General features: G+C 47.9%; 1 long non-coding RNA gene and 1 other non-coding gene across 2 annotated transcripts; one reads left to right on the forward strand and one right to left on the reverse strand.

Annotated features, from left to right (window-relative positions):
* The first annotated feature begins 265 nt into the window (after window positions 1-265).
* On the forward strand, window positions 266-21,123 carry LOC144161889 (uncharacterized). The gene is made up of 3 exons (XR_013320521.1): window positions 266-730; window positions 6,107-6,270; window positions 20,834-21,123. It is a non-coding gene; the product is annotated as an uncharacterized LOC144161889 (long non-coding RNA).
* On the reverse strand, window positions 20,158-20,230 carry Trnat-ggu (transfer RNA threonine (anticodon GGU)). Its single transcript has one exon. It is a non-coding gene; the product is annotated as a tRNA-Thr (tRNA).
* Window positions 21,124-21,153: the final 30 nt, after the last annotated feature.

Here is a 21,153-nt window from a genome sequence, read left to right on the forward strand (position 1 = left end):
AACGAACGTACTGCCAGCACAAAGAAAACCTTGCAGCAGTACTTAAAAGCGCCGTCCGAGTCGCTTCAAAACGCTAGACGATGCCCCACCGTCTGGCTTGAAACCGGAGACGGGCGTTGAGGCAGTTGAGGCGTGCATGGCGCGACAGAAGAACCTGCGATCGAGCCGCCGTCTGATCCGGTCGTTCTCTCTCTCTCTGCTCTCAACGAGAGCGACCGAAGTAATGCACGTATGCGCACTTGACGCCATGGCCCTGTGGTCTGTTGTGAGCGCTTAACACCCCGTTAAAGACAAGGACCAGATATCACTGGCAGTTTTAACAAGATGTTTACATCCAGAACTGTGGCCGAAATCTAAGAGTGCAAACAGTATATCAATTGCGTTGACGGTTAAAATTAAGGATATAAGGTTTGGAAGGGGGCGTGAAACGAGTAACGGGCTTCCTCGTTTCGTTGGTGTTGCCAGCCAAACCTGACTCGAGGATGGCGACTGCTGAGAGCGTTGCGGTAGGCATTCTTTCTTCCATGGCGGTAGGGTACGAAGGGCGCTGGGCGAATGGTGGTTTCGGTTTCACACTCACCGTTCGGGCTCTTGTATTGACTTGGTGCACGAGAACGCGTCGATCGCTTGTTATTCGACGCTAGACTGGCTAGACAGCCAGGCGTGTACACTGGCGCAACACTCGTCCTCATTGCCTCTTCGGTCTTCAGACGGAGCGTTCCTTGCACCGGTGAGCTTTGCTTTTTTTTTTTTTTTTTGCACGCCTTGTTTGTCGTGTAATCTTGAGGTACTGTTGGTCATTACCTTGCCATTTTGTTTTCCTGTGGTCATATGGATGACTTAGAAGTCATTAAAACGACATCATATGATCATATTTTATTTCCTTGAAGACCCCACAAGGGGGTATTACGTAAGGGGTGGATATACAGGGTATCAAAAACATTTGCCACATAAGGGGTTGGTATACAGGATATAACAAACTTTTGCTACATAAGGGGCGTAATTGAACTTGTAAGCATAATTAAACTTGTATAATTATTTGAAGAAAACCTATCCTTAGATAATTACCCAAATTCCAGTCTGTCCCAAAGGACATTAGGCAGTTTTAGCATATCGTTACCGTGTTTGCGTTACCGTTTACCGTGTTACCGAAAGCCGGTGGCGACGGTGAAGCCTGTGCCGGTAAGTTACCTTTCGCGGTACCTCTCGCGCTGCGCAGTCGACTCCCGCAAACACGGTAAACGGTAACGTAAACACGGTAACGATATGCTAAAACTCTCTATTGTTTTCATTAAAAATTCGGGGCGCAAATACCGACAAACTTTCAAATTTCTCAGCACACAACGCCAGTGATGGCATCGGTTGGGAGGTACTACTACCAGCCGAGTAACTGCGCTTCAATCGCACAATCGTGATTTTTGTTCTTTTTGTGTGCGTGTGTGAGGGGGGAGGAGGTGTCAACATTCGCCAACGCACAAACTACACCCTGTGGCGTGATAGGAGGAGCATTAAAAAAAATGTTCCTCGCCACCTTTTCATCCTTCTTCATTGTAACCCAGCTTAAGTGTTCGAAGTTCGCTTTAAAATTCCCATGATTGTTGCCATTCTAACGTGGCAAGCTTTCGAACGAACCACGCTTGTGTTTTTTGTGTTTTTTTTTTTTTTCATCATCGTGCCGTTAATCATTCTTGAGAACGCTTTGGGAACTGAGGCTAGCTCAAGATGCTGCAGAAAGAAAGAAGGCAGCTGGTGTACACTCAAAAGTAGCGCGATCTAATTTCAACAAACTCGTGTAAAAGACATACTGGCCTGGATTAAGGGAAATAATCGAACGTTTTATGGTGCATTGTCCGGTTCAGTACAGCGCTGGGTCGGGGAGTGAGGGGCTGCCTCCTTCACCCGGTTGTTACCGTATTAGTCTTGTAACGTAGCCTGTACAGAATGGCAGACAGGTAGGAAGGCTACCTCAGCATTTAGTATGGAACTCTATGAGCTCAGCAGTGATCAATCCCGAAAAATAAAGACAGAATGAGACACGACTTGGGGATGTCCAGACTGCAGGCAACGGTGCAGGCACTTATATGAAGATCATGTTCTCTTCGGCGTTTAAAATAGTCACCTGTTCTTGAGTGTAGTGTGAAGTGGCGCGTACGTAGGTTCGTCTTGAAGATGAAGCAGAGGCGCGCCACAGATATATCGTAAATATTGAGCGATTCCTGTAATTGTTCGTGGTGTATGGGGCTCACTCACGCAAAGAAACAGTCTCCTTTAACTGAGAAAGCAATTTATTTATTTATTTATTTATTTATTTATTTATTTATTTATTTATTTATTTACCGTAATTACCAGATTCTAACGCGCTTCCGATTCTAACGCGCACCCGATTTTCCTGGCAAAAAAAAAAAACGAAAAAACTTGCACCTCTGATTTGAACGCGCACGGAACTTTGTGAGCAAGAAAACCGAATGCGAGAGAAACCGGCGATTTATTTCTCGAAGTAATCTCATTCATCTCACTCCTCGTCGCTCTCCGCTGACCACAACATCTCGTCCTTGGTGCCATCAAACGCGTTCGCGATGCCACACTTCTTCAGGAACGAACGTCCAACCATGGTTGATGGGATCGTGGCCCACGCCTCGCACGCCCATCCCGCGGGCTTCTCCAGAGGCGCACGCTTCCGCCGACCGCTCGTTTTGAACGCGTGAGAGCCACTGCTGCCATTGCTGTTATCAAGCTCGCAAGTGGAACGATTTGACGATTTGTGTGAACGCCGATAGGGAAACTTACGCCGCCTAGGCGCCTATGCTTCCTGCGTCCAAAAAACACGGAGGAAGAAAAATGTTCCAAAAAATCGTTGCTAAATGCTTTGGCGCCATCTTGAGATGGCGATATGGCGATGGGTGGGACAAAATTTCCGCTGTTTCGGCAGTTTCGGTTTCGTATCCGATTCTAACGCTCATGCGATTTTTCGACCTATTTTTCCGGAAAAAAAGTGCGCGTTAGAATAGGGTAAGTACGGTATTTATTTATTTATTTATTTATTTATTTATTTATTTATTTATTTATTTATTTATCATTACCTTTGTGCCGAGGGAGGATGGCATGTAGTGTGATACGCATACACTGCACTCGCGCATGCAATAGCGTTTACAATGGTACTTTTTTTTTCACCAGGTTGCGACATTCCATTTTTACAACAGCACAGAACCGGCACTTCCGAAGTGGTGCAAAGCAACAATTAAATATGGCGACGGATTTCACACTGCACATAAAGCAACCTAAAACATTCCGAACACCCGTTACTTACGTAAAACGATGTGTCTAATCATCTTTACAACACTTCGACACAAAAAGCATGGTTTAAAAAAAAATCACGAGCCAAGGTGTATGACCAGCGAAGCACACGACACAAAGGCTTCACACGGTATTTTGAGCAAATGTACGTGTTAATTTACTGCGAACTAACTAATCATGACAAGTAAACGAAACTCGGCTTAATGATACCGTAGTCTTAGCTTCCAAATGCCGTGTAGGTTTCGACAAATCAAGAGTTACAGCTGTTCTCTGAAACCAGACTCATCCGGTAAGTGCCCATGCATTTACTAGCAGATGAGAATTCTGTAAAGTTTAGAGCTTCCCCGTGAACTAACAAATTACACCAAGTAATTGAAACCCGGAGCAACGATTGGGTAGTCCTGGTGGCCAATCGTTATAAAAGTGTATTTGGGAGAGTTTTGATAAGAGAAGTTACGGCTGTTCTCTGCTGAGCTGATGATGACGATTGATGATTGCTATTGGTTTCCCCTTTGTAGCGGGGTGATGACGTGTCATCTTACCAAAAAGGACTAATATACCTATGTTTTATACTCTTGGTTTAATACTAGCGCTGCTTAGGGCAGGCACAAAAGCTTATTAGGCACAAAATACTTTTTTTTTCCTGTTACAGATGGTAACTGTCCTAGGCGAATCCCCTCTCTGCCTTTCGTCCACCAGCATTCTAATCTTCTTTTCGTCGCCTCGACAGCCTTGAAGCTAACCCCCTCTCTGCTACCCTCAAATCCTAGGGCTTCTGGAAGCTGAATATTTCCCTCATGTAGATTTGGATGGATACCCTCGCATTCTAACACTATGTGCCGCGTAGTTTCTGTTTCTTCACTTCATTCGTGATAAAGTTGGCTTTTCCGCAAGGTGGCTCAGGCGCAAGAAAAAATGCGCGGAGTCCTATTCATACAAAGGTTCACTTTAAAACCTCTAGAATTACCCGGGCTCGAACTCAGGCCGCTAAAGTTGGAACCAGAAGCTGTACCTCGAAGCCACGGAAGCAAAACGGTGAGCTCAAAGCGAACCAGGAAATGTCGCCAAGTGCGTGCAGGAAGTGAAGGTGCTGTACCCTCTCAGAAACGGAATGCTGCCACCAAAGTTACGCGAGATATGCAAGAACGGGATGTAATAATAGGAATGACACAAATAAACAATAATTCATTACTTAAAAATATTTTTTTTATTTAACTGTACCATTTCGTAGTGGTATATAACAATTCGCACTTCTCCATACAGGGCGGTAATAACAGGATTACAATTCCACGCAAGCGGTACAGCGTTGTATGGGGGAAGGGAAAAGAAGGAAAGGATCTTTCCCTCCACTCCCACACAACTCGCCACTTGGTCTCCCTCGTCCTCCCTCTGTTTCACGGGCGCTCCCTAGAGTTCCTCTATATGTAGCTCCGCTTCCCGTGAAGAGCTCTAGCGCCCCGCAATGCTCGCGAATTCTACGTCGCCTTCAGAATCCCTTCTTCGTAAGTGCTAATGCGGCAAGACACCTTTAATTTTCAGGGCATGGAAAAATTCATACAAAATTCAAACAGATCCTAGGGCCGCCATATTTTTGCATAAGACGGCTTATATCGCCCCGGAGGAGGGGGGGGGGGGGAGGTGTCTTTCTAGCAATACATTTGTGTTTGTGGGTGAAGCCGACTTTAAAAATATTGGTATAAGCTTGGTCTTTTGGTCTTTGTAGGCTGCCTCTCCACATCGCGTGTTGCGCAGTGAAGCACGGGCAACTACGGAGGGAGTATGGTTTCCGCAGAGTCCTTCAATGCTTCTCTGGTCATTAAACTCCCGGCCAAGCTTCGTACGGGGACAAAGGCTACCCCGAGGGGCGCAACCGCAGATCGGAGGGCATCGGGCGGCCGCCGCTGCTCTGTAGACAGACCGGCAGGCAGGAACGCAGTAGCAGAATGCCCGTTCGCACCAAATTTTTTCGCCACTCACAAAATGATAAGTCCATTTGAACGGCCCACGACACGTAAAGCGAGAGCGCACTGCTGATATGGCGGCGAGCGTCTGTTTTATCTTACTCTGGGGTCCGTACCCTGCCAAACGCGCTCTGCCAAACGCGAGGTTGTCGACACGGATATCGTGCAATGGTGGGGGTTGGCACGGACGATGAAGCATCGCCTGCTCCCACTTTTACTTGTACATAACATTGGTATTGCCGGGGGCTGCCTGTGAGGATCACGTGGACAACGCTCTTGATGGTACCATTAGTGAGGAGCTGAGTCTGCGCGATCCTCTACTCCCGTTATACCACTCCAGCGAAATCCCGCCGATCTAAAGGAACCAACCATAAAGGCAAAATACAATCTCTAATGTGAAAGAACTAGACTTCGGAGACAAACCCAGCTCCATTCTGACCACTAAAGACGTTTTTACAACAGTAAACGCGCACGAAATATTTAAAGAATTTCAAATTTCCCGCTACACGACGTCAGCAGTGACGCAATAAAGGAAAATAGAGTTATCGGCGTGTTGACTGCGCGTTAGCGTTCAAGAGAGACGATGAAAGGGAACTGCAGGCCCCACTGCAATAGCACAGTAATGTTTTACGGTGGTGCCCTTCGTCGCTGACCGGTAATCGTGCCAATGAGATCCTATGACGTCATAAGGACCCGGCGACATGGCCGTCGGGAATGGGGCGCCTAAGTCGCCACTGCTTCGTCTGTTTTCCCTAATATCTAGCTTAGTTGTTTGAAGTTCACGGTATCACTGTTATTGGAACAAAATCAGTTTTTTCCCAATGAACCAAACTGGTGCTTTGTCTCCCCAGTGCGCAGGAAAGGCGGCAGCGAAGAAGGCGCGATGGATCCCGTAGAGACAGTCGGTCGTCTGGCCACCGGGGTGATCGTGACCATTGTGCTGGTCGTGGTGGCTGTGGTCGTCGGCATCATCGCCTGCTGCGTCTTCTGCATTCGCGGTTGCCAGCGGCAGAGGGTGCGTAAGGTGCTAACGCGTGTCGCAACACACTCTTTGCGCATGCGCAGGGGTGGATGCATGGTTTGCCGTAACAAGTTACAGGTTCCGGATTTGTCGTCTCGTGCGTGGCAAAGACCAATGCCAGGGGATGCCAGGAGATCCACCTGCCTTTTATCATTTTAAAGGCACCTGTATGTTTCAGTGCAATTTCTTCATTATTCTGCCCGACGGAAATAATCAGGACCGCCTTATGCGTGCGTGAAGGGTGGGGGGGGGGGGGGGGGGGGGGGGGGGGGAGGGAGCGAAAGACAAAAATAACTCTGCAGGTCGGCAAATTACCGGTAATTGACGTTTTGTTTTTAAATTGCCCCGAAGATCAGCCATTTTGCAATTGCGAAGTGAAAGAAAAAGAAGAAACGAATCGGTAAGTAATGAGAAGTACGGCATCTCTCGAAGTCTTTGTATTTTTAATTTGTGTAAATTCCTTGCTTTGTCTTTTTTTCTTGCGTTGCTGTTTTTTACTTTTCCTCCTTTCGTTTCCTTTTTCTTCCCCCTCACTAGAAATTAAATCCTGCGTACGCCGCTAGTTTAAATGGTTTCGTAGAAGATGGTTCATCTTAAATTTTATCCCATATGATTTACGCAAATCCGGAGCGCAAGCCTTGCCGATATGAACATTCCGGTTTAAAACTGTTACGTATTGTATGCCTATAAAAGTTCAGGTATATAATTATACAGAAATATAAGTATAAATAACTCTATTAGGTATCTAGGTATATAGCAGTAAAAGTACACATATAATCGTTAACTTCAGTTAAATACTTACCTTCGTGGTTGTTCCCTGCATAACCTATATACTGCTTTCTGATAGATAACCTATACTGCTTTCTGATAGAAACGAGACGCCAGACTAAATCCTCTTAAAATTTCGTCTGCTCATGCGACCAGCTCCTCAACGTCCATCGGAGCTCCCTTTTCCGTCCTATAACTTGTAAGTTTGCAAAACCGAAATATATTTTCTGGCACCTATGTACAAGTCCCGCTCCCACTCTCCTACCAGAGAAGTTTTGACCCGCTGAACCGGAGAAAAAGAGAGCGCAGATCCCGCTTAATGTTTCATTTTCTTCTCGCAGGATTTTTATTGTAATATGCGCGTTTCTGTCAGCGTTACAGAGCCTTCGCGTGCACCACGGCACATGAGAAACTTGGACGCATCAATGCCGCCTGTATAACATTTCCTATTGCGTCAACCAAACAGCCGCTTTCCTGCTACACTCTCCCTCCCATTCCCTCTCGCTAGCCTTTCCGCGTGCGTCCGGATTTGGCAGTGGTAGTAGTAGAACAACGTTATTTTATAAACTATGGGGTGGTGGGAGGAGGGGTAAAAAGATTATAGCCAGGTACAACTTAAGCACGGTAACGGAAGTTGTAGCTGCGCCTCAACCCCGAAGCCGGATGTTACTCCGCGTGGCGCAAGTAGTGCGTTACTGGGACTATTTTGACATGGCACGAGCCGTTTCGTAATTTTTTGGACTTAATATGCTTATAAATTATTGCAACGACGACAAACAAACTACGTGAGAAGATGCAGACGATATTGCGCAGTAATATCAATGTCGTTTGAAAACGCGCGCGCCCGTTTACAGCTAGCCGGGTCCGTCGCTTAGGCGGAGTGATACCGTACATGAGCTATGGCCTGTTTTAACTCTTTCGTTACCACGCCTATTCAAATCGATCACCGGTGATTGATGATTTATATTGCCTATTTCGACATGTTGTACTCGTTTCTCGTACACCTAATGCGGCCAGTGGTTAGTCTAGGCAATGCACTTTTAGAATCAGTTTAAATTTTCCCGCTCCGGCGACATTCAGATTTTTCACAGCGTTTTTTGCGAGCGGAGGTGCGTGTGTTTTTGAGGAAGGGGGCGTGGCCGCTGCACTTGACAAAAACGCATGCCGCGCGTGGTTAGGCTACATTACCATAATTTTTTTTTTGTCAAAAGGCTCCTGGCAAGTTAAGTAACAAATAATGTTGTCAGCTTTATAATACGACAGCGTTGAATGGTGATAATTACTTGAAAATGACACCAGCTATTCACTAGTGATCTTTGGTTCGGAGAATGGATAGCTTTATTCTGCCAAATCTTATTTCACATGGTCCCTCGCATGTCTAGCAAGTGTGCCTGGCATTTTCAGCCAGTTTCCAACAGTTTCGGTTTCGTTTTTGAGTTGCGAAATTCATATTTGGCGCTACTACGCAGTTACCCAACTACAAGATCATTTGCCATGGCGCCTCCGTTGCCCACTACTGTGCCTCGAAAAAGGCGCGCCGCTCGTGCTTCCACTTAACCCACGCCTTACTTCTGCGATTACAGCTTCAGGTGAAAGTCTAAAGATAACACCGAGTCGGTGGATATCAGTTCAGATGAGGAGAACGCTACCAATCGGCCTTGAACACCGCCAGCTGCTCACCGGCCAGTTTCGGTTTTGTCCGAGGGTATTTTCGGAAGTCTAGTGTCGCTTCTTAGTAGAGCTGTCTATTCTGACAAAGTCTCCAACAGCCTTGTAATTGTTTCTTTTCGAAATTGTTAGGTGGCGCTGCAATGTAGTAGGCTCGTTGCGCTGAACTCGCGCCACAGCCCGACGGCGGCTTGGTGAAAGCTTCCTGGGCACGATTTTAGCGCATCGTACCTTATTCCTGCAAGCAGGGCTACTACAGCGAGTCAGAACATGATAATAAACCGCAAATTAAAGTTCTGACTGATAAGCGATGATCAGAACGTCAACACGCATCCACCACAGAGTTTGGTATTCAACTCCAAGCGGATTTTTTCGCATAGCTTGCTTGCCTTCAATATTGTGTTGGTCATAATCATTGACAAGGTGTTTAGAAATCACGTGAAGGCTAATTGGCGTCTTTAATGATGTGAAACCACCAGATTTCTTCTAGAGAACCATCCAAAATAGCAGAATTTGAAATAGAGGTTGGGCTTCTCCGCAAGGCACGGGCACCACGCGTGCTAAAATTTTCTTTTATATCTGACAAACTGTACCGCGCAACGCAATCGTTTTTCTAGGACGGGTTTTTGAAATGTTTACCTACAAAATGTATATTCTAAATTTTTTCTACTATTGGTGGTTTATTATACACAACTTCCTATTTTTCATTTTCTTTGTCACCTGGACAAAAATTTTGAATTTGATAATTTTTTTCGCAATCATTATTTATGAAAACACTATTAATACTGGTGTCATTGAAAATCGCATGGAATCATCTGTATTTTATGTCACTGCAATGTGTGCCTAACCAATATGCATAGCACAGAAAAAATGTTTTGTTAGACCCCTCAAAATTGGTCAATTTCTCGCGGTAACGAAAGAGTTAACTTGTTCCCGAGTACAGAGGGAAACTTAGATTTAGCAGATTTAGCAGCACTATGCCTTGCTCTTCGGACCAAGTTTACCTGGTCATCTAAGGTTGAACTGGCCAGAACTGCCTCCCGTGTCAATAGCAGGCAACGTTTTTAGATTCTAGCAGGGTAGTAGGGTTGGTGTTGGTTGTCTGGGGCCATATAGTACGAGTCACGTTCTTTCCTTCTCTTCTTTCTCGTTCGCCTTGCTGGTCGAGCAGCAGATGGATGCTGCTGACTGGGGAATGAAGATGAACTCGTTATCTGCTGGCACCTTGATGATGAGACAACTACGACATCTGAGAGAAGAGAATGTTTATTGCGTCTCCTGCTCTATTCACAGTGTATTTACAAGACGTTATATAGACCTTCTGAATGCAAAGGATTCTGTGCAGCCCAATCAAAGAACAGCACTTTCTCTTTCGTGAACTTCCGATTGGCTGCAGATGAAATGTCCCGCCCGTGTTCCTTCCGGCCAATTATCCGATGCAAAACCGCCTCTCTCAAGGCGATCATTCGTCGCTTGCGGTCTTGCACGGTCCTTGCCTCATTGTTCGTAATTCAAAGGGTCACCTCGAGCTGTATGGATCCTCCGCAATGTGGTAGTGCTTTGCCGTTGTGCATTGTGGTGCAATCATCGCGCCACCCGCGAATGCGCCATGTTCACTAGCATTGTCTTGGGATATCGCATGTCTGCGGCGCACTCGCACGAGTCCCTCGCTGTCCGAAGGCAGTTCATGTGACGCAACAGTCAGCGTGGTTCGGCGGTGAGTGGCCTTGCCGTCTCCTGGTCGCCGTCGCTTGGTCGAACAGGGTGCAATGTAGAGGCAATGATGAGACTGCACGTCTTTCAAGTGGTTGCGGGTCTTTTCGAACCCAACAGTAAGTACGGCACTCTCAGGTTGCGTGAAAAAGCGTGAACTTTCCTTTGCACTGCTTGCAGTGTTCTTGTATGTTATTTGAAAACACCAGTGCTGAGCGTGACTTGTGAATAAAGGTATTGGTTTGTATTCGCCTTAGTGTCTGCGAATCGTGGGTGTTGAGCTCCGTGTGAGGAGATGGAAAAGTCTGCCTGCTCTGTCCGAGTTTGGCAAGCTATTTGCCTTGTTGTTCCGGAGGCAAGGAGTGGTATGAATGGCCGCGTCTGGAGCGGTACGTTGGGTATCTCGCAGCCCTGTTTGCCGCCTTATTCCCCTCGTGGCCTAGACGCTAGTTTACATTTCGGGCTTTTGTCATCTTCGTGGGGAGAAAGTGTTTTAGCTGCCTGGGGATTCTTCCAGGCGTGATGTTCATAACTGTTCGCTTGGAGTCTGAAATGATGCTCAATCCTCGGTTATTCTTTTCTGCTATTGCCACGAGAATGGCTCTGCATGGTTTCGGCCTCCTCGATGCTCATGTTTCTCATTGTGAGGCAGTCCCGCAGGTCGCCTTGGTAATTTACTACAACCGCTGTAGAGTTGGAGCTGTCTTTTAGGCTTGCATCTGTGTATACGGTGTTGGTATGACGTTGGAATTTCTTCCGCAGATATTAAATTCTCGCCGGTCTTCTGTCGTGTTGGAGCTTAGGGTTCATGTGCTTGGGCAGCGGGAGCGTTTTGATTTTGGTGTGTTGCTTTGGGAGGAGGTCGGTCATTGCCTCTGGGATATTTCTCTCTGGGGAGCTGCCGATTCTCCATGGACCGTGTAGTCTTGGTGCGGACAAGTCGTTGCTTTTAATATAGAGCGTCCCTTATCTCGGCAAATGTGCTGAATGTGCCCACCTAATAAAGTTTTTCGTTTGCGTCATATATGGGCAGACCCAGAGCGCCTTTGTATGCCGACCTGATAATAGTGTTTATTCCAACTGTCTCGTATAGTGAGGAGGATCACCAAAGCCCAGAAGGGCCTACGCGAAGGAGAAACCTTACGCATAATGCAAGCACTCTGCAGAATCTCTTACAGTTTGCCGTACCATACGATACGCAAGAAACAAGAAGAATAAACCTCGGATTCGGCAGCGTCCGTCGGGCGGCGCCGCTTCACGAAAACTACCAAACTATTTACAGGATTTGTCCAGCTATCACATGTTGACGTTATTACACCTAATGCTTAGGTCGATTGGCAGTAGGAGCACACAGTAAAACAACGAATGAGGCAGTGCAGGGAGACATGGGATGGGCCTCCTTTGAAGTGAGAGAAGCACAGAGCAAAATATGTTTTGAAGAACGACTTAGAAATATTGATGACCAGAGATGGGCGGCCATATTGAAATATTGATGACCAGAGATGGGCGACCTTTGCATGAAAAGCGTGGACACAGTGGAGAAGAAAAAAAAAAACAGAAGGCTCACGACAAAGTATACGAAACCTGGAAGTGCAGGATGAACGACCAAGGCAATAAAAAATGAACTGAAAGAATCAGAGACAACGACCTGAAAAAAGAGGATGGACGCAAAGAAGTCTTTAGATATCTACAGAATCTGGAAGCGGAAGATCACGAGGGAAAAGTGCCTTGATAATACCAAAGGGAGTGCGTTGCTTTTTGAAGCCCGGGCGGGTTGCTTGAGGGCAAAGACGCTTATACGATAGCCGGTACAGGAAGAACTGTGCGCAGGTTGTGGCAGGGAGCCAGGAACCATGCGACATATTGTAACGGAGTGCAAAGGTATCCGTCAAGTCCTCGGTGAGGAAGACATTCAGCTTCTGGAAGCCCTTAGCTTCAAGGTTGGCGGAAAAGTGACCTGGGCAGCAGTAGAGGTTAGTAAAAGAAGGTCAGAACGTTGGTGGGAAAAGAGCAGGCTTGGCAGTAATGAAATTACAGTAATTAAATTACTTTTTGCTGTAATGAGTAATGTAATGAATTACTTTTGAGTGTTATTGATTTAGTGATGTAATAAATGACTTCAGGCCAGTAATTTCATGGAAATTGCTGATTTCTTTCTCAATTACTTTTAACTACGATATAGGCTGTCCGCTTCTCTTACGGCATAGAAAGTTGATGAAGAAAAGTTGACCAAGTAGAGTTTCAATGCCCGGAGAGTCTCTGGGCATTGGAACTCTACGAACGCGAAGGAGCGCTTCGATGAGAGCTCTGCCTGCTTTCTCGTGCCTCTTCGTTGCCTTTTCATGCGTTGCAAAGTAATTTCAAAGTAATTTTATTACTTTTGAAAAGTAACAGTAATGTAATGTCATTAGTTTCGGCCACCTGTAATTTCTAATGTAATTTATTTACATTTTAGAAAATTCTAGGAAAGTAATGAGTTATGTAATTTAATTACTTTTTAGAAGTAATTTTGACATCTCTGGAAAAGAGCAGAGAACAATCTGGGAAGACATGCGAACAAAGTTAGACTAGCCCGAAAATTCCATGAAGTTTTTTTTTTTTTTTTTGGCGAGGTACAGTTGCGTTACGACGAAGATCGCTGTGCAACGCCGCCCTCCCCATTCCCTTCCTCCACCCCGCCTGGCCTTTGGCCTTCCTTTCTAGTAAAGTTTACAACAACCCCGTTACAAAGGGGAAGCCGCTAAGCATCATCATCATCATAATCAGACTTGGCAGTAATGAAAGCACAGTAATTTAATTACAGTAGTTAAATTACTTTTTTGCTGTAATGAGTAATATAATGAATTACTTTTGAGTGTTGGTAATTTAGTAATGTAATGAATTACTTCAGGCCAGTAATTCCATGAAAATTACTCAGTAATTACTTTTGAATACGACATAGCCTGTCCGCTTCTCTTAAGGAATAAAAAGTTAACCAAGAAAAGTTGACCAAGTAGAGTTCCATAGCCCAGAGAGACTCTGAGCATTGGAACTCGACGAACGCGAAGGAAACAACGCTTCGATGAGAGCAGCGCCTGCTTTCTCGTGCCTCTCCATTCCCTTTCCATGCGTTCCGGGAATGCAGGAGCATTCGAAGGGTGCCCGAAAACGAAAAAGTTCCTCATTATGTTCAACACAACCCTGTCCTCATCCGCGCCAGCGGAGCATCTTTTTAGCAAGGCAAAAGACACTCTGTCGTACAAACGGGGACACCTTTCCGATGCCCACTTTGAATCTCGGCTCCTTCTGAGGAAGATATCAATGTATAGCGCTGTAAATAAACTCTACATAAGTTGGTGTACAAACAAATATTTTTGAGATTGCAGTGTATATGTATATGAGTTGGTAGTGTATGAGTGACGAATTTTTGTTTTACTAACTTCAAAAAAGTAATAGTAATGTAATGTCATTAGTACTCATTACTTTCAACCACCTGTAATCTGTAATGTAATTTAATTACACTTGAGAAAATTTTAGGAAAGTAATGAGTAATGTAATTTAATTACTTTTCAGAGGTAATTTTGCAATCTCTGATCATATATCACCATCATTTAGGGCATGGAGGAAAGAAAGTATAAGGGGGAGCGCCACGGGACAATAGTGTAGCCTAGTCATAAAAATAAAAATAAAAACCCACGGTAAGTAACCCCGCCCCCCCCCCCCCCCCCCCACACACACACCTTTCGTCACATGACAGGCAAGCGGTAGTTCTTTGCGCCTAACGCCCGCTCATCTGTCGTGTGGCGCGAGCCGGCGGAAATGCGTTATGGCTATTTGTCTCCACTGCTCCCTTTGGAAAGCGAGTGACCTGATGGGAAGTGTTATATAGGCGGTTTTGTATACAAGCGCTTGCGTATATATATATATATATATATATATTGTGACGTGGCAATGAAGGCACTGCTCGTAATAAAATGTATTACAGTCAAATACAAGCCGGTGGGCAAAGCAGATCGAATGTCCCCGGAACAGCGCGCACGTCCGCAAGGCAAGCAGCGTCGTCGTCGTCTCCCAAGGCCGTGTACCAGCTTGGCAGTGGCGCATATCCCTGAAGGAGAGGTTGGCCATAGCTTAGCACTTGGATTGCTAATCTGCCAAGGCCCGTGACATAACCTCCGGCGGCGAGAGCACCGACCCGGTGCAAACAACGGAACAAGGTTAGAGGCAGCCTGGATCGCGGGAGTGGTACGGCTTCAGACGGGAGACGTGCACAAGTTGCGACGTTGAATGAGATGACGGCGAAGGCGTGAGGGGTCCAATTTCGTAGGTCACGGGAGTTACCATGCGTAGGATGCGGTAAGGGCCCGTGAAACAACACAGCAGTTTTTCAGACAGGCCGACGTGGCGCGATGGGGTCCACAGGAGTACCAAAGTGCCAGGGGCGAAGTACACATCGCGATGGTGCTGGTCATAGCGGTCTTTCTGGGCAGTTTGTGCAGTAGATATCCTGGCGCGGGCAACCTGTCGGGCCAAATCAGCGTGCGCGACCGCGTCTCGTGCGTATTCGGTTGTGAATATCCCCGAGTTAGGCAACACGGTGTCCAATGGTAAGGCAGGCTCTCGCCCAAAAAGAAGAAAGAAAGGGGAGTAGCCGGCAGCGTCGAGGCGAGAAGAATTATACGCAAACGTAACGTAGGGTAGTGGCACGTCCCAGTCGCGGTGGTCGGCGGACACGTACATGGCCAGCATATCCGTGAGCGTCTTGTTGAAGCGTTCAGTCAGTCCGTTTGTTTGCGGATGATAGGCGGTTGTAAGATTGTGCTTCGTACGGCAGGAACGGAGGAGGTCATCAATAACTTGGGACAAGAAGTACCGCCCACGATCCGTAAGCAGTTGACGAGGGGCCCCGTGGTGCAAGATTACAGCATGTAGGAGGAAGTCGGCTACGTCTGTGGCACAGCTGGTGGGGAGGGCACGCGTGATAGCGTAACGCGTAGCATAATCCGTGGCGACAGCAATCCACTTGTTGCCCGACCGGGACAAGGGGAAAGGGCCGAGAAGGTCCACTCCTACACGGTAGAATGGTTCTGTGGGAACATCAATTGGTTGAAGGGTGCCGGCTGGAAGCAAACGAGGTGTTTTTCGGCGTTGGCATAGATCACACGCCGTGACGTATCGCCTCACGGACCGGTATAGGCCCGGCCAGTAAAAGCGCCGACGCACGCGGTCGTAAGTCCGAGCCACGCCAAGGTGACCAGCTGTGGGCGCGTCGTGAAGCTCGCGGAGGACGTCAGAGCGGAGATGCTGAGGCAGTGCAAGTAGCTCGTCAGGCCCGTCCTCGCGAAAGTTTCGGCGGAACAAGATGCCATCACGAAGCATAAATTCACGCGTAGAAGGGTCGGCCGGCTTGGAGCTGAGGCGTTGGATGATCTTGTAAAGCGACGGATCACGGCGCTGATGGTCTGCAATGTTGAGCAAGTCCGACAGAGCGAATACGCCGGGGTCGTCGTCATTGTCTCGAGGGTCAGGGGGGTCAACAGGGTGACGAGACAGGCAGTCCGCGTCTCTGTGCATGCGACCAGACTTGTAGACGACCGAATAGTCGTATTCCTGTAGCCGTAATGCCCAACGACCAAGTCGTCCAGTGGGGTCCTTCAGAGTGGAAAGCCAGCATAACGCATGGTGATCCGTAACTACAGCGAATGTTTTGCCGTACAAGTACGGACGGAACTTGCTGACAGCCCATACAAGTGCGAGGCATTCACGCTCAGTGATAGAATAGTTGCGTTCGGCGTGGTTCAAAAGGCGACTGGCATACGCTATCACTCTGGTGCCAACTTCTTGTCGCTGGATCAAGACAGCTCCTATGCCATGCCCACTTGCATCAGTACGAACTTCTGTCGGTGCCGTATCATCGAAATGGGCCAAAATCGGACAACTGGTCAGACGGTTAATGAGCGAGGAAAAAGCCGTGGCTTGTGCGGAGCCCCACGAGAACGAGGTATCGGTCTTCAGAAGATCCGTGAGCGGGCGGGCTATGTCAGCGAAGTTCTCGATGAAGCGGCGGAAGTAAGAGCATAGGCCAACAAAGCTGCGAACGTCCTTCGCAGATCGAGGGACAGGAAACTCTTTGACGGCGCGCACCTTGTCAGGGTCAGGTCGCACACCAGCAGCGTCCACTACATGTCCGAGGATCTTAAGTTGTTGGCCGCCGAAATGGCATTTGGACGCGTTGAGCTGGAGCCCGGCACGGCGGAAGACCGCAAGGATGTCCGACAGACGTTGAAGATGTGTCTCGAATGTTGGGGCAAACACGATGACGTCATCCAAGTAGCAGATGCACGTCGACCACTTGAAACCGCGCAAAAGTGAGTCGATCATCCTTTCGAAGGTCGCAGGTGCATTACAAAGACCGAACGGCATGACCTTGAATTGGTACAAGCCGTCCGGCGTAACGAAAGCGGTCTTTTCGCGATCCATGGCGTCAACAGCAATCTGCCAATAGCCAGATCGTAGGTCGATCGACGAGAAATAGGACGCACCGTGAAGGCAATCGAGGGCATCATCTATTCGAGGGAGCGGGTAAACGTCCTTCTTAGTGATTTTATTCAAATGCCGGTAGTCAACGCAGAAGCGCCACGAACCATCTTTCTTTTTCACCAAGACGACTGGTGATGCCCACGGACTTGAAGAAGGTTCAATGACGTCCTTGTTCAGCATTTTCTCTACCTCGGTTTGAATGACTGCCCGTTCCGTTTGAGACACCCGATATGGTCGCCGGTGTATAGGGGCCGCATCGCCGGTGTTGATGCGATGCGTTACCTCCGAAGTCTGGCCTAACGGACGGTCGTCCAAATCAAAGATGTCCCGGTAGGATGCCAGTAGCTCGTGCAGTTGGCGAGCTTGTGAGGCGGAAAGGTCCGACGACATCATCTTCGTTAAGTCATCGGATGTCGGTGGATGATCTTTCGGACCGTCGGGAGGACTTGGGACATCAGTGGACACAGAAGAGAGCTGGCATCCATCGAGCGGACAAACAGTGGCCAGTGACATTCCCTGTGGAAGAACTTGGTAGGAACGACCAATATTCAAAAACGGCAAACTTATTTGATTTTGTGCGACCGTGACGACTGTATGAGGAAGCGCCACGTTGTGCTGTAGGAGAACGTCAGTAAGAGGGGAAACCATGTACTCGCCGTCGGGGACAGGTGGGCACGGGGACAAAGGAACGTAGGTTATGGCTTTTGGAGCTAATCGTAGGTGTTCGGCAGAGCATAGACGGTGATAAGGTTCAATGTCGGCAACAGGACCAATCGGCAGGTCAAGACGGAGGATGCCGGAGGCGCAGTCTATGAGGGCGGCGTGGTCAGTAAGAAAGTCGAGGCCCAGAATAATGTCATGAGGGCAGGCGTCCAAGACGGTGAATTGAACTGGTATTTTGTGTCCTGCGATGCCAACTCGAGCTGTGCAGAGACCTGCTACGGTGGGTGTCCGGCCGTCGGCGACTCGTACAATGTTGGAGGGAGCAGGCGTCATAACTTTGTGCAGGCGGCGGCGAAGGGGCGAGCTCATAACCGAAATGTTCGCACCGGTGTCTATCAGGGCGTCCACACGAATACCATCAATATCAATTTCCAAGAGATTGTGTTTCGTCGTATTAGTGAAGAGAGGATTTTCGGGCCAGGTCGGAAATGCAGCATCACCTCCGGGAGCTGCATGAGCTAGTTTCCCGGGGAGGTAGCGGCGTAAGAAGCAGGCGGAGAGGGGCGGCGGGGTTGAGGCGAACGAGACTGGCGACGTTGTGGGGACGGGGAACGGCCAAAACGGGTGGTCAGGGAACTGCCGGAAACGTCACGCTGCTGGTAACCAGGCATGAATTGGTGGGTCCTATCGCTGGAATAGCTTCTATCAGGAAACCTTGGCTGCGGCGGCGACGACCAGCGGTAACGGCAGTAGCGAGACACATGCCCGACGCGCGAACAATTGAAGCAAATTGGCCGGTTGTCAGCGGTACGCCATTCGGTAGGGCTGCGACGGCGGTAACGGGGTGGGGCGTCGTAACGGCTAGGCATTCCGCTCTGTGCGAAGGGAGTGGAGGAGCTTGCAGGAGCATGCGAGCACGACAGAGAACACACAGGGTGAATTCCCAGGTTGGCAACTTCTTCACGCACGACTGCCTGGATGAGTGCAACAGTCGGGGCATTTCGGGCATGGCCGTATTGAGGTGAGATAGCCGGAACCATGGCCTCTATTTCGCGGCGGACTATCGTCGTCAGAGGGTCGGTATGAGTCGGCAGGTCATCGGTCGGCGGTGGGCGGGGTGGCGTTGCCGCATCCGCACACGACGATGTTGCCGCGGTGTGGGGGAGGCGGGTGAACGAGTGCGCTACGCGACGACACTTCGCTTCTTCAAACCTGCGGCATTCCTTCAAGACGGCCTCAACCGAGGAGCACTCTTTGCAAATCAGCAAATTAAAAGCATCGTCCGCAATGCCCTTAAGGATGTGCCCAACCTTGTCAGACTCAGGCATGCTGGGGTCTACTTTTGAGCAGAGCGCCAAAACATCCAGAATGTAAGCCACGTACGACTCGGTGGATGACTGAACTCGAGAGGAGAGGTCTTTCTTTGCGGCAAGCTGGCGCGCCACGGAGTTACCGAACAAATCGCGCAGTTCCTGCTTGCACTGATCCCAACTGGTCAGCCTGGACTCGTTGGTTTGGAACCACACCAGAGCGGGTTTTTTTTTCAGATTTAGGGGTAAATTTGCCAACATGAAAGTGTCATCCCACCGGTTGTGGGTACTGACGCGCTCGTACATGCTGAGCCATTGATCAATGTCCTCATCGTCAGCGCCAGAGAAAAAACCGGGGTCGCGAGGTGGAGAGACAATGACTATCGGGTTGGGGGATGCAGGCTCACGGGTTGGTGGCATCGTCCCGAGATGGGTGTGACGTCCTGACCGAAGCTCCGTGTTGTGCCAAGACTGGCGGGACAGAGGCAGGGAAGTTGCACCTCCACCACAAGATGTGACGTGGCAATTAAGGCACTGCTCGTAATAAAATGTATTACAGTCAAATACAAGCCGGTGGGCAAAGCAGATCGAATGTCCCCGGAACAGCCCGCACGTCCGCAAGGCAAGCAGCGTCGTCGTCGTCTCCCAAGGCCGTGTACCAGCTTGGCAGTGGCGCATATCCCTGAAGGAGAGGTTGGCCATGGCTCAGCACTTGGATTGCTAATCTGCCAAGGCCCGTGACAATATATATATATATATATATATATATATATATATATATATATATATATATATATATATATATATATATATATATATATATATATATATATATATATATATATATATATATATATATATATATATATAGCAGAACAGAGAGATACGGGACGAGGGAAGTGCTATTCGGCTTTTTTCGAAATATTTAATAGGGCCGAATGACGTGTGCTTGTCACGTTTCTTTGATTCATTGATAAATAAGCGAAAATATAAGACGAGAAAAAATCCGCCGTTTACATATATATATATATATATATATATATATATATATATATATATATATATATATATATATATATATATAGCGAATCAGAAAATGGGAAATGAGGGGCTCCGTGAAATAAGACAGAAAATAAGGTTTGGCAGTCAAGAAAACCTCGGAAAGCAAAGGGGAGGTTGTGGTGGGTCATAGAAAGAGATGAAGAATTTTTTGAGTCGAAAAGAAAGTGGTGAAAAAATGCCCGCCGGGTGGGATCCGAACCCACGACCTCCAGAATACCGGTCTGGTGCGATAACCACTACGCTACCGGCGGGGCTGTTTCCCCAGCACTTTCTCGGGTATTTATGTTAAGGTATTTTTGTTTCCTGCACTTGGGGGTGGTAGCCAGCGCCACTCGGACTACTCGGGGTGAAGGGGACCTTCTTTTTAACCCCCGGGCCGTGACTCGAGTGTCTACGACATGTCGAGAGTGGTCGACCAGCGCTGAACCCTCCCAAGCCCCCCTTGGCACCAAGACTGCCAGAACAGAGGCCCTCGTTAAGCATGTAGCGAATCAGAAAATGGGGAATGAGGGGCTCCGTGAAATAAGACAGAAAATAAGGGTTGGCAGTCAAGAAAACCTCGGAAAGCAAAGGGGAGGTTGTGGTGGGTCATAGAAAGAGATGAAGAATTTTTTGAGTCGAAAAGAAAGTGGTGAAAAAATGCCCGCCGGGTGGGATATATATATATATATATATATATATATATATATATATATATATATATATATATATATATATATATATATATATATATATATATATATATATATAGGATCGTAGATGCACGCGTGACAGGCGGTGTCGAATACAAGCGCGTGCGTATATGGGATCATAGATGCACGCGTGCTGACGTGTGTGCACATCTTCCTCTCCAGGACGTGCACACGGTGGTGGTCCAGTCACCCGGCCACGGGGTCTCGCCTCCCTACCACATTCCGGCTCCGATGGGGGCTGCCCCGCCGGCTGAAATGCACGCCGCCAGCGCGCCACCTTACGTTCGCTAGCTGCAACCGGCTACGCAACCCTGCCAACTGCACAGGAGGTCGCCGTAAACAGAAACGGAGCTCGAGCAAATCGGTCACCCGTTCAAGAGAAAGAAATAAACTAAAGAAAAAACAGCGCTGATTGTTTCTTATGTGCCAATAAAGAGCTTTTTCGCTTGGTATGCAGTTATTCCTCGTTGCTATACTTTCAA

The sequence above is a fragment of the Haemaphysalis longicornis genome, unplaced genomic scaffold (assembly GCF_048455015.1).
Source record: "Haemaphysalis longicornis isolate Haplotype H1 unplaced genomic scaffold, Haemaphysalis longicornis Haplotype H1 scaffold_12, whole genome shotgun sequence".
NCBI classification, from domain to species: domain Eukaryota; kingdom Metazoa; phylum Arthropoda; class Arachnida; order Ixodida; family Ixodidae; genus Haemaphysalis; species Haemaphysalis longicornis.